At 46.8% G+C, this 14,155-nt stretch overlaps 1 protein-coding gene across 3 annotated transcripts in view; it reads right to left on the bottom strand.

Moving 5' to 3' along the window:
• LOC106612964 (G protein-activated inward rectifier potassium channel 4) overlaps window positions 1-13,719 on the bottom strand; it is a 42,163-nt gene extending 28,444 nt beyond the window's left edge. Inside the window, exon 1 of one of the 3 annotated variants that reach the window (XM_045724666.1) lies at window positions 13,361-13,719. The gene's annotated coding sequence lies outside the window, so the exon portion shown is untranslated. The remainder of the gene's footprint in view (window positions 1-13,360) is intronic. The other 2 variants (XM_014214697.2, XM_014214694.2) reach the window with 2 other exon arrangements.
• Between the last annotated feature and the right edge of the window lie 436 nt (window positions 13,720-14,155).

Here is a 14,155-nt window from a genome sequence, read left to right as displayed (position 1 = left end):
TATTTTAATAGGTTACACATAGCCTACCATTTGTATTTATATACACTACATGACCAGAAGTATGTGGACACCTGCTCCTTGAACATCTCATTCCAAAATCATGATCATTAATATGTAGTTGGTCCCCCCTTTGCTGCTATAAAAGCCTCCACTCTTCTGGGAAGGCTTTCCACTAGATGTTGGAACATTGCTGCGGTGACTTGCTTTCATTCAGCCACAAGAGCATTACTGAGGTCGGGCACTGATGTTGGGCGATTAGGCCTGGTTCGCAGTCGGCGTTCCAATTCCTCCCAAAGGTGTTCGGTGGAGTTCAGGTCAGGGATCTGTGCAGGACAGTCAAGTTCTTCCACACTGATCTCGACAAACCATTTCTGTATGAACCTTGCTTTGTGCACGGGGGCATTGTCATGCTGAAACAGGAAAGGGCCTTCCCCAAACTATTGGTAAAAGGTTGGAAGCACAGAATCGTCTAGAATGTCATTGTATGCTGTAGAGTTAAGATTTCCCTTCGCTAGAACTAAGGGGCCTAGCCCAAACCATGCAAAACAGCCCCAGACCATTATTCCTCCTCCACCAAACTTTACAGTTGGCACTATGCATTGAGGCAGGTAGTGTTCTCCTAGCATCCGCTAAACCCAGATTCGTCCGTCGGACTGCCAGATGGTGAAGCGTGATGCATCATTCCAGAGAACGCGTTTCCACTGCTCTAGAGTCCAATGGTGGAGAGAATTACACCACTCCAGCTGACACTTGGCATTGTGCATGGTGATCTTGAGCTTGTGTGCGGCTACTCGACCATGAAACCCATTTCATATATATATACAAAGGTATGTAGACCCTTTTTTGCCATTTTAGCATTGACATGAAATCAGTCAAAACACCCCAAAACAAGAGATGGCATCAAGAACAAGCTGAAACTAGCTGAAACGAGTCACTTACGATTCCCCACATGGCAGTTTCTTGTCATTGTTGGTAGTTATCTGCCAATCCCAGAATCAAAACTCACGGACTTCTGCCCCATTGAAGTGTGCACATTGTTTTCGTGACATTGTCAGCTAATCCATCTGTAAAATATAATTTAGAAATCTTCTACTGAATCATCTATGCCGGAACAATAGGCTACCTGGAGATTTGATTGATCATTTTCATATTTCAGATAGGCCTAGTTTGGGTGGCTACTTGTCTAAGGATAGCTGTAACATATCACTGCCTTCAATATTATGGAATGAATATTGAACATATTCTGTTGAATGAAATACAGTATTTGTGAGGAAGAAAAGGGCTACCTAATTGGCAACGAGTATTCTGGAGACGGGCAGACCTTGAAAGTGATAGTGTTTGGTGTAGACAGACCATGCTTTCCATCCGATCCTGCACCCTCCACTGCATACAGGTAGGTAGGCCGTATGATTCTGCTTGCTCTGGCCTCCAGAGAAGTAACATGATATGCCTTCTTGATATTGGCTGCTAACATGAATGACTTTTCAAAATGCAGGGGTAAAACATAGTTTATTTCTGTGTCTTACATTTTGAAAATGCAGTGCCGTTTATGGATGTAGTGGCAGGCTACGTTTGCGCAGCTATTGTGCGTGCATGTACGTGCGTGCACGGGGGGGTCACAAGCTTTTAACCACTGCTTTTTGGGGGTCAAGGGTCAAAAATGTTGAGAGCCATTGAGCTAGCGAACAGATTGCTGATTTGCTATACAGCTATAGGATCGTGTGCAGCGCAAACATCACATTGTATGGAGAGGATTGCCATAAATAAATATGCAGCTCCAAAAATTGCTTGGTGATATTCACTGTTTACTTTGCAAGCTCACCAGCAATGGGGCATCAAGCAACAAATACTAGCATAGGCCTACTGGTCTTTTGCTGTGTCAAACATTTCTTGAAATTGATAATTTATTTATGAAGCTTGCATTTGGAATTTGTTGTTAAAATGAATTTTTACATAATCAAAATATGTTTTAGACAAAATAATGAAAAGACCTATCTGGTAGTCTCAATAAATAGACAAAGATGTGTAGTTGAACAAGTCATTGCATGTATAGCTTTTTTTTTACTTAACAAAACGATTTGCTCTTAGAATGTATGACTTGGACTTGACTCGAGACTCAACCCATTATTATTTTATTTTACCAGGCAAGTCAGTTAAGAACAAATTCTTATTTTCAATGACGGCCGAGGAACAGTGGGTTAACTGCTTTGTTCAGCGGCAGAACGATAGATTTTTACCAGCTCGGGGATCTTGCAACCTTTTTTGATATTGCTACCTTTCGGTTACAACGCTCTAACCACTAGGCTACCTGCCGCCCCATTCTAGTTGGGACTCAACTTGAGACTCGGACCTTGTGACTTGAGACTTGCTTGTGACTAAAATAATAGTGACTTGATCCCACCTCTGCCAATCAGAGAACAATCACCAGATTGCTTCTACAACACCATCTGACTTGTCTCTGTCATCCTGCTCTGACATTGCTCTGTTTTGATCAGTGAGATGGAAGGCAAGGCATCATGGAGAGAAATTGCAAAGCAGGGTGGAGGAAGGAGGGCTCACGTCACACAGGAGATCCACGCAGGAATACAATGTTGACATTGACGGGTTTAAAGCAAAGGGCAGAGCGACGTGACAGGCATCTGAGATGTAGAAAGACAGACAGACAGAGGAATACAAGACACACAAAGCCCCAGAAGAACCCTGGGTGAATGCATTATAGTGTCACCAGGTCCTGCTTTCCAAGTCAGTTTAGGCTTTCATGCATTAAACATCTCCCCAGTGACTGGTGAACCCAGGACCTGTGTGCATACTCTGCCTGCGTTTGATTGCTGCTTTGCTCTCGCTGCAGATTCACCAGCGGTTGTGCGAACACAGATTCCAGCTCAGTGTTTTATCTTTAAGAGGGTAACAAGCATTTATCTTGTTACTTGAAGAGCGACAGGATGCTTTGGGTAAATTGTGTTTAGGCTCTGATAGCGTGAGCGCTCATCTGTCGTGTTTAGAGGCAGGGTGACAGTGGCAGAGAAGTAAACCTGCTTTCCCCCTCTCTCTCTCTCTCTCTCTCTCTCTCTCTCTCTCTCTCTATCTCTCTCTATCTTTCTCTGTCTCTCACTACAGCAGCTGTGTCAGGCTTCTGTAGTGTTTCCACCTGTATACTTTCACATTATGTTTTTTGAGGACAGTCCAAGTCTTTGTTTGAGTTACACAAGCAGCTATTGTAAGGTTTAATTATCTTAATTAAAGGCACTTCTAAAATGTAGTCGATGTCAGCCCTCAGTGCAGTTTGGAAAGGTGAGGGCTAGCCGTGAGGAGCCAGGTGGCCAGGCCAGGATGGGGCTTGTATCAATACTAATTACTGCTCCAATAACACGGCCGTCGCCCAGCAGAGTTAAACCGGCCTCTGGAGGACCGTAGTACAGAGGCCTTAGATTACCCCCTAATCATTACTCTGCCTGAGAAGACAAAGACCTTCATCAACAACATAACTGGCTTTGGATCTTTATTTTCTTGATTAGCTTACATTTTCTCATCATTTGAAGGTAGTCAAAGCTCTAAAAGAGCAAGTTTAGGGAGTCTGTGAGCCAAACACATTTTCTGCCTAAAAATATCTGAGAGATGTGCATGTTTTGCAAATTGTTTCAAGATAGATCTGTGAACAAGCTACAGTATACCACAGTACTGTCCATTCCTCAGAGAATGATGAGAGCAGTGAGAAACTGCTAATTCCGCAGTAAACCTTTGGTTTACAATACAAATTCTGCTATTAGGGGGCAATCATCTATATATTCCGAGGTCATACAGAATCTTTCCGTTTTCCACTGAAAGGCAATTCTGAGGAGTCATCAAAACAGAGCACAGATCTGGCAGAGGAGAGAGGGAGAGCTGAGTCTTAAACAGTATCTGCACTGGGAGGATCTGCACAATCAGTGCAAAAGATAGATATCTCCTCTAGTGGAATAATTTGCTCCAATGCCTCTTTCATCTCTGTAGCCCAGCATTGGGAGCGTACCGGAACTTTCTCTCAGCAGCGTCATGGTTACCAGGTTCTCATGCGTGCGTTCGTCTCAGGCTAAGACAAGTGGCCCACAATGCAGCGCTTCGTCCCTATCTCTATGACACTTTGAGGTCGGTCAGGGCAAATGACTAAAAACGTCTCCAAAGCCTGCGGATGCCAGCCAGCTTGGCTCCAGGCCCAGACTGCTTTTTCCCCTCCCCATGGCTGATAGCCGGCCTTGAGCGTATACAGTACATCTCTCACGGATCACCTTCTCCAGAGCAATAGACACTGCCTCAGCTAGACGTCCTGCCCACACTGGAGACTATTAGTCTAATGAAATGACAAAAGACAAATAAAACACCACACAGCCTCAGCCAGGAATAGCTGTCGCAAGTTCAGTCTCTGCTGCTTGCTCCAATCTCGTCCTCTCGCGCCCCTGCACCAAGGGTACGTGTATTTATAAAAGTGATGCCCCAGACTCCCCAACACTGTTGAGTGATGCTGGACGGACTGAGCACCAGGCCAAGCCAAAAACACCCACTCTACTGGACCAGAGCAGTCCTACAGGAATGAATGTGGCGGGGATGGGGGTTAAAGAGAGGAAAGGAGCACCAACACCCTGCAACACCCTGTCCCGCTTTTATCAGGTGGCTCGTCAGCCTCTTGTCATGATTTACAGCCCAGACCCCACATTCCCTCTCTTACAGCTCCATCTCTGTAGGAGTGAGAGAGTTAAGGATGGATGGACGAGAGGATGTAGAGAGCAGGAGATGAAGAGAGGAGGGGGTGCGAAGCGTATGCAGGAAGAGCCAAAGGTCACACAGACCTAATTAGAATTCCTGTGGCACCTCGCTCTGTCCCTGCACCAGTCCTATCAGGAGTCCGTTCCACTCGCCACTCGCCACCACCATACCACATCAGAACATCCATGGTGTCACTCAATAGGCCTTGAGCCTGTCATATTAAACATATGTCTCTTTTCTCTGTGTTAATGGGCTATGACTGAGGGCAGCTTGTTCCCTGGCTGATGAATAATCACGCTTGCCTCCATATCCCTGTTCTCTCTCCTCTGCACAGGCCATACAAACGCTCCACACCGCGTGGCCGCTGCCACTCTAACCTGGTGGTCCCAGCGCGCACGACCCACGTGGAGTTCCAGGTCTCCGGCAGCCTCTGGAACTGCCGGTCTGCGGCCAACAAGGCTGAGTTCATCTCAGCCTATGCTACCCTCCAGTCCCTAGACTTCCTGGCGCTGACGGAAACATGGATTACCACAGATAACACTGCTACTCCTAGTGCTCTCTCCTCGTCTGACTACGTGTTCTCGCATACCCCTAGAGCATCGAGCCAGCGGGGTGGTGGCACTGGAATCCTCATCTCTCCCAAGTGGACATTCTCTCTTTCTCCCCTGACCCATCTGTCTATCTCCTCATTTGAATTCCATGCTGTCACAGTTACCAGCCCTTTCAAGCTTAACATCCTTATCATTTATCGCCCTCCAGGTTCCCTTGGAGAGTTCATCAATGAGCTTGACGCCTTGATAAGTTCCTTTCCTGAGGATGGCTCACCTCTCACAGTTCTGGGTGACTTTAACCTCCCCACGTCTACCTTCGACTCATTCCTCTCTGCCTCCTTCTTTCCACTCCTCTCCTCTTTCGACCTCACCCTCTCACCTCCCCCCCTACTCCCAAGGCAGGCAATACGCTTGACCTCATCTTTACTAGATGCTGTTCTTCCACTAATCTCATTGCAACTCCCCTCCAAGTCTCCGACCACTACCTTGTATCCTTTTCCCTCTCGCTCTCATTCAACACTTCTCACTCTGCCCCTACTCGGATGGTATTGCGCCGTCCCAACCTTCGCTCTCCCGCTACTCTCTCCTCTTCCATCCTATCATCTCTTCCCTCTGCTCAAACCTTCTCCAACCTATCTCCTGATTCAGCCTCCTCAACCCTCCTCTCCTCCCTCTCTGCATCCTTTGATTTCCTCTGTCCCCTATCCTCCAGGCCGGCTCGGTCCTCCCCTCCTGCTCCGTGGCTCGACGACTCACTGCGAGCTCACAGAACAGGGCTCCGGGCAGCCGAGCGGAAATGGAGGAAAACTCGCCTCCCTGCAGACCTGGCATCCTTTCACTCCCTCCTCTCTACATTTTCCTCTTCTGTCTCTGCTGCTAAAGCCACTTTCTACCACGCTAAACTCCAAGCATCTGCCTCTAACCCTAGGAAGCTCTTTGCTACCTTCTCCTCCCTCCTGAATCCTCCTCCCCCTCCCCCCCCTCCTCCCTCTCTGCGGATGACTTCGTCAACCATTTTGAAAAGAAGGTTGACGACATCCGATCCTCGTTTGCTAAGTCAAACGACACTGCTGGTCCTGCTCACACTGCCCTACCCTGTACTTTGACCTCTTTCTCCCCTCTCTCTCCAGATGAAATCTCGCGTCTTGTGACGGCCGGCCGCCCAACAACCTGCCCACTTGACCCTATCCCCTCCTCTCTTCTCCAGACCATTTCCGGAGACCTTCTCCCCTACCTCACCTCGCTCATCAACTCATCCTTGACCGCTGGCTACGTCCCTTCCGTCTTCACGAGAGCGAGAGTTGCACCCCCTTCTGAAAAAACCTACACTCGATCCCTCCGATGTCAACAACTACAGACCAGTATCCCTTCTTTCCTTTCTCTCCAAAACTCTTGAACGTGCCGTCCTTGGCCAGCTCTCTTGCTATCTCTCTCAGAATGACCTTCTTGATCCTAATCAGTCAGGTTTCAAGACTGGGCATTCAACTGAGACTGCTCTTCTCTGTGTCACGGAGGCTCTCCGCACTGCTAAAGCTAACTCTCTCTCCTCTGCTCTCATCCTTCTAGACCTATCTGCTGCCTTTGATACCGTGAACCATCAGATCCTCCTCTCCACCCTCTCCGAGCTGGGCATCTCCGGCGCCGCCCACGCTTGGATTGCGTCCTACCTGACAGGTCGCTCCTACCAGGTGGCGTGGCGAGAATCTGTCTCCGCACCACGTGCTCTCACCACTGGTGTCCCCCAGGGCTCTGTTCTTGGCCCACTCCTATTCTCGCTATACACCAAGTCACTTGGCTCTGTCATATCCTCACATGGTCTCTCATATCATTGCTATGCAGATGACACACAATTAATCTTCTCCTTTCCCCCTTCTGACAACCAGGTGGCGAATCGCATCTCTGCATGTCTGGCAGACATATCATTGTGGATGACGGATCACCACCTCAAGCTGAACCTCGGCAAGACGGAGCTGCTCTTCCTCCCGGGGAAGGACTGCCCGTTCCATGATCTCGCCATCACGGTTGACAACTCCCTTGTGTCCTCCTCCCAGAGTGCTAAGAGCCTTGGCATGACCCTGGACAACACCCTGTCGTTCTCCACCAACATCAAGGCGGTGACCCGATCCTGTAGGTTCATGCTCTACAACATTCGCAGAGTACGACCCTGCCTCACACAGGAAGCGGCGCAGGTCCTAATCCAGGCACTTGTCATCTCCCGTCTGGATTATTGCAACTCGCTGTTGGCTGGGCTCCCTGCCTGTGCCATTAAACCCCTACAACTCATCCAGAACGCCGCAGCCCGTCTGGTGTTCAACCTTCCCAAGTTCTCTCACGTCACCCCGCTCCTCCGCTCTCTCCACTGGCTTCCAGTCGAAGCTCGCATTCGCTACAAGACCATGGTGCTTGCCTACGGAGCTGTGAGGGGAACGGCACCTCCGTACCTTCAGGCTCTGATCAGGCCCTATACCCAAACAAGGGCACTCCGTTCATCCACCTCTGGCCTGCTCGCCTCCCTACCTCTGAGGAAGCACAGTTCCCGCTCAGCCCAGTCAAAACTGTTCGCTGCTCTGGCACCCCAATGGTGGAACAAGCTCCCTCACGACGCCAGGACAGCGGAGTCAATCACCACCTTCCGGAGACACCTGAAACCCCACCTCTTCAAGGAATACCTGGGATAGGATAAAGTAATCCTTCTAACCCCCCCTTAAAAGATTTAGATGCACTATTGTAAAGTGGTTGTTCCACTGGATATTATAAGGTGAATGCACCAATTTGTAAGTCGCTCTGGATAAGAGCGTCTGCTAAATGACTTAAATGTAAATGTAAATGTAGATAGATGTGTACGCAAAGAAAAGCTCCTCTGGAGCTGGTTAAGTCAACAACATGTTCAGTTATCTCACCTTAATGACAGCTTGGGTAGTAATTATGATTCTCCAGCATAGACACGACTACTGCTTTATACCACTGTCATATTATAGAACAAATAATACATTATTATTGTCATATGAAAGGAAAGTGAAGATTATTCTCATTATCCTCTAAAAGTCTAATTATGTCAGCTAGATTGTTGAACACGTGTGTCAATCGACTCTTAAGGATTTGAATGTCATCAAAGATGTTCTGAAGTAGATAATAATAAAATGGTTTTATCCAAACGGACTTACGGTGAACACGTACTGACAAAAGATTGATGCACCAGTCTCACCCTGAAAGATAAGGTTCAATTGACTTGACCTGCATGTTTACAAGCTGTCCAGTGGAACTGAGGAACAGTATCGTGGAATCTCCTTCATCAGGGTTAAGGAGCAACTGCCCCTAAAAACCAACTTCACATTTAGAAAACAGACTATGTGGCATCGATATGAGTCCGAAACATTTATTTTACTGTCAAAATTGATTACAAAGCGTAAATAGGATCATTTTGGTCATACAGTCAGTCGGATACAAAACAGACTTTTGAACGTAAAACAGGTTGGGTTTGTTACAATCATGCGCACATGCCCACAGCTTGCAGCACACAAGTAATCATCAATTCTGAGTGCAGCTGCACGCAACCCAATCGTAATGCCCGTGGTAAATGGTTTGACTTTGGATATTCCAATGGGGATAGTTAGGGATAAAGGACATCACTGCTTTTACAAGGAGCTCTGTCTCTAAAACCTCAATGTCATCCCAGATTGTTCTCCTGTCGATGACACTGGACAGTTTAGAGCATGGACAATTATTACTCTCCTCCCACCTCCACTTCTGTAATGGCCAATTAACCTGGACAAGGAATGCTCTTCCATTCTGTCTTGGTGAGTGGCTTTACAGGGAAGGAGAAAATTATTGTACTACACTGCCAGACACGGTAGTAAAGACTGAAGGTGATCTGCTAGCTCTGTCTCTGCTGTACGAGGAGGTCTGGCTGTGACAGAGAGGTGAGGGGCATAGAGGACAAAATGGTGATCCCTGCAGCTGCCCGACTAGCATCTGTTTACAGGCTGCTGGAGGTGCGTTTGATCTGCTTACAAGCAGCGTGGACTTCCATGTATCAACTTTATGTTATGACAGAACCAGGCAATAGCAATAGACAGAGCATATATACTTTTAATGTAGGTGAGTTTTCCTTGTAAACATGTACGATGTCACTTTTAAATACAGTATTAACACAGAGCTCTTTCCATTTCCAATGGCCGAAGATTGCTGGAAGAATACCTTTAACATTCGAGTCATTGAGGAGACACTCTTACCCAGAGCAACTTACTGAGCGTGTACATTCTTGTACTGGCACCCCGTGGGAATCAAACCCACAACCCTGGCATTGGGAGATACCTAGTCAGTTGCACAACTGAATGCATACAACTGAAATGTGTCTTCAGCATTTAACCCAACCCCTCTGAATCAGAGAGATGCAGAGGGCTGCCTTAATCGGCATCCACACTGCCCGGGGAACTGTCTTGGTCAGGGGCAGAACAACAGATTTTTACCTTGTCAGCTTGGGGAATCAATCCAGCAACCTTTCGGTTACTGGCCCAACGCACCTACCCACCAGGCTACCTACCGCCCCATGCTCTACCAAGCATCATGCTCTACCAACTGAACCACATAGGACCCTCAATCATTTTCTTCCCGTGCAGGCTTTGGAATTGTATTTGAACAGAACAGAGCTCAGTGTCGACTATGTATTTCAATGATAAAACATGCTACAGGCTAGAGAAATTCTACAGTGGATTACTTTTTAATTCCGCTAACTAATTCAACAGCACAGCAGGTATCAGAAGATAGCACTCCTTTCATCCACAGTTGACCATTACACAATATTTAATATATAGTATAGCTTTCTATTCTAATCATAAAGACACACAGTTTAATACAAAGAATTGTTCACGCTTGGCTAAGCTCCTGACACAGATGCATTGCTACAGTGCAATCGGAAAGTATTCAGACCCCTTGACTTTTTCCACATTTTGTTACATTGCAGCCTTATTCTAAAATAGATAAAAAAATAAATAAATCCTCATCAATTTACACACAATACCCCATTTTGACAAACCGAAAACAGGTTTAAAAAAAATCTTTGCTAATTTATAAAAAATGTAAAATATAAATACCTTATTTACATAAGTATTCAGACCCTTTGCTATGAGACTAGAAATTGAGCTCAGGTGCATACTGTTTCCATTGATCATCCTTGAGATGTTTCTACAACTTGATTGGAGTCCACCTGTAATAAACTCAATTGATTGGACATGATTTTGAAAGGCACACACCTGTCTATATTAGGTCCCGCAGTTGACAATGCATGTCAGAGCAAAAACCAAGCCATGAGGTCAAAGGAATTGTCTGTAGAGCTCCGAGACAGGATTGTGTCAAGGCACAGATCTGGGGAAGGGTACCAAAAACTGTCTGCCTCATTGAAGGTCCCCAAGACCACAGTGGCCTCCATCATTCTTAAAAGGAAGAAGTTTGGAATCAACAAGACTCGTCCTAGAGCTGGCCGCCCGGCCAAACCGAGCAATAGGGGGTGAAGAGCCTCGGTCAGGGAGGTGACCAAGAACCCGATGGTCACTCTGACAGAGCTCCAGAGTTCCTCTGTTGAGATGGGAGAACCTTCCAGATGGACAACCATCTCTGCAGCACTCCACCAATCAGGCCTTTATGGTAGAGTGGCCAGACAAAAGCTACTCCTCAGTAAAAGGCACATGACAGCCTGCTTGGAGTTTGCCAAATGGCACACAAAGACTCTCAGACCATGAGAAACAAGATTCTCTGGTCTGATGAAACCAAGATTGAATTCTTTGGCCTGAATGCCAAGTATCACGTCTGAAGGAAACCTGGCACCATCCCTACGGTGAAGCATGGTGATGAAAGCATCATGCTGTGGGGATGTTTTTCAGCGACAGGGACTGGGAGACTAATCAGGATCGAGGGGTAGATGAACAGAGCAAAGTACAGAGAGATCCTTGATGATAACCTGCTCCAGAGTTCTTAGGACCTCAGACTGGGATGAAGGTTCACCTTCCAACAGGACAACGACCCTAAGCACACAGCCAAGACAAAACAGGAGTGGCTTCGGGACAAGTCTCTGAATGTCCTTGAGTGGCCCAGCCAGAGCCCGGACTTAAACCCAATTAAACATCTCTGGAGAGACATGAAAATAGCTGTGCAGCAACGCTCCGCATCCAACCTGACAGAGCTTGAGAGGATCTGCAGAGAAGAATAGGATAAACTCCCCAAATACAGGTGTGCCAAGCTTGTAGCGTCATACCCAAGAAGACTCAAGGCTGTAATTGCTGCCAAAGGTGCTTCAACAAAGTACTGAGTAAAGGGTCTGAATACTTATGTAAATGTGATATTTCTGTTATTTAAAAAAAATAAAAAAATAAAAAAGGTTTTTGCTTTGTCATTATGGGGCATTGTGTGTAGATTGATGAGATTTTTTAAATTTATTTTTGTTTTATCCATTTTAGAATAAGGCTGTAATGTAACAAAATGTGGAAAAAGTCAAGCGGTCTGAATACTTTCCTAATGCACTGTATAATATAAGCGGGGATGGGCTGCTTTTTAACTTATCCATGTCTACCACCTATACAGATGGATGGACTGGTCAGAATCAAGTGATGCCTATATGGATAGACTGGTCAGAATTAAGTGATGCCTATATGGATAGACTGGTCAGAATGAAGTGATGCCTATATGGATAGACTGGTCAGAATCAAGTGATGCCTATATGGATAGACTGGTCAGAATGAAGTGATGCCTATATGGATAGACTGGTCAGAATCAAGTGATGCCTATATGGATAGACTGGTCAGAATGAAGTGATGCCTATATGGATAGACTGAGAGAAAAAAACTGCACATTGCATCAAAAGGTCAAAAGGTGAGCATAGAATAAAATATGTGCTATGTGCTACTGGTCTGCACCATCCTTCTCCTATAGCATTTCCCTGTTAGCCCTGCCTTTACACTGCTCAAGGGGAAATGTATGATCACGTATACGTTCTGCATGAATACTGAACGCTACTACACCACCTCTGCATTCCCTGCTGAGGACATTCCCGGGAACATTGCGTAGGAAAAAAAATCTTGTTGTCCATGGCCAGAGACCTGATTGCCATGAAAGTTTACAGCGACAACTCTCAAGATGTTTTGTGCAGGGTACACTCTTCCAGGACAGCCTATAACAGGAGAGCTTACGGAATCAGCAGACAATAGTACATCACAATGGCACAGAAATCAGACTCTCTAAGGCCCGGCTCAGAGACACATCAATGGTATCAATACAAATTATTTGATCTAAATTCTTTGATAGTCTCTGATATTCCAGTGAAAAGCTACAGCAAACAGATAATGGCCTCTCTCTCTCTAGCCCTCTCTCTCTATCCCTCTCTCTCCACCGTTCCTTCTTTCATTGAATGTGTGGACTGTGTTGTGCTGCCACCCTCTGTAGCAAACCCCCACACTGTTGGCTGCTGCACTCGTAAAACTCCTGCATTGTACTATAGGACAATTACAGCATCCTCTCACACCAGACAGCTAGGCAGGCACACAAAGGCAGTAGCATCAGCAGCCTCTCACAGTGGTCTGACAGGGCTGAAAACCCATTGCTTTTTGATTACCTAGCCCTCGCATTGAGGGCAAACAAAAGCATGGGTGATCTATCACTGCAATGACATTAGTGATATAGAACCTAGGCAGGCTGTGATGGGACAGAGGTCGCAGGCAGGCATGCATGCAGGCAGGCAGACAGGCTAGCAGCCTGGAGGAATCTGAGGCAGCTGAGCTCCACCACAACACTCTCTCTCTTGGGGAGCATAAGAGCCATACTATATGATTTTAATTAACATACACTCTTTGATCTGACATGCGGCTAAATGGACGATGGCAAGGTGAAGAATTACGGAAGGTAATGACAGCACAGCACAGCACTGCATTCAAAGGCAGATCGAACGGCTCAGCTGCAGCCTGAGGGTACCCTATAACCACAGCGTTAGGCTTGCATCAGCGCTATACTTTCTCCACCCCTCTCTCTCGCTCTGCTCCGTCCGTGTCTTCCCACTTTTCTCAGTGTAGCATGAGTCTTACCTTTAGGTGGCCACAAGAGTAGCTGGCAGGCTCCCGTCGAGGCATTTCACGGCTGCTGCTCTCCCCTGGACTCCACTCTCCTTCCCTTGCTTTGTTCAGCAGCCCTCCTGCCTCCCAGCTCTTCTCTTCTCCTCTTCACCGCTCTAGTCCTGTGTGTGTGTGTGTGTGTATTTGAGTGTGTGTTTGAGTGTGTGTGAGGTAGAGTGGGAGAGCATGTGAATATGTGTGTGAGTGTTTCCTCCCCCAACCACCCCCCTCCCCCTCTTGCTCTTCTCTCACTTCCACACAGAGCTCTTGTCTCTCAGGATTTGTCCTTTACGTGTGTGTGTGTGTGTGTGTGTGTGTGTGTGTGTGTGTGTGTGTGTGTGTGTGTGTGTGTGTGTGTGTGTGTGTGTGTGTGTGTGTGTGTGTGTGTGTGTGTGTGTGTGTGTATTTGTGCAGAGAGCGTCTATGTGTGTGCCTGCCTACCACATGGCTCGTTTCACTCTGCAGGCAAAGGCATAGAGGAATGAGCTGGGAAGAGAAAATACTGCGAGAGAGAGAGAGGATAGGGAGAGAGTAAGGGAGAGAGAGAGGATAGGGAGATAGAGGATAGAGAGAGTGAAGGAGACAGAGAGGGAGAGAGAGAGGATAGGAAGAGAATGAGGGAGAGAGAGAGGATAGGGAGAAAGAGGATAGGGAGAGAGAGAATAGGGAGATAGTGAGGGAGAGAGAGAGAGAGAGGATAGGAAGAGAATGAGGGAGAGAGAGATACGCCGAAGGGAAGTGCTGTATAATAAATTCCTCTAAAATCGC

The sequence above is a fragment of the Salmo salar genome, chromosome ssa09 (genome assembly GCF_905237065.1).
Source record: "Salmo salar chromosome ssa09, Ssal_v3.1, whole genome shotgun sequence".
In the NCBI taxonomy this organism is placed as follows: domain Eukaryota; kingdom Metazoa; phylum Chordata; class Actinopteri; order Salmoniformes; family Salmonidae; genus Salmo; species Salmo salar.
Note: the sequence above shows the minus strand (reverse complement) of the source record. Positions and strands in the feature narration are given on the sequence as shown.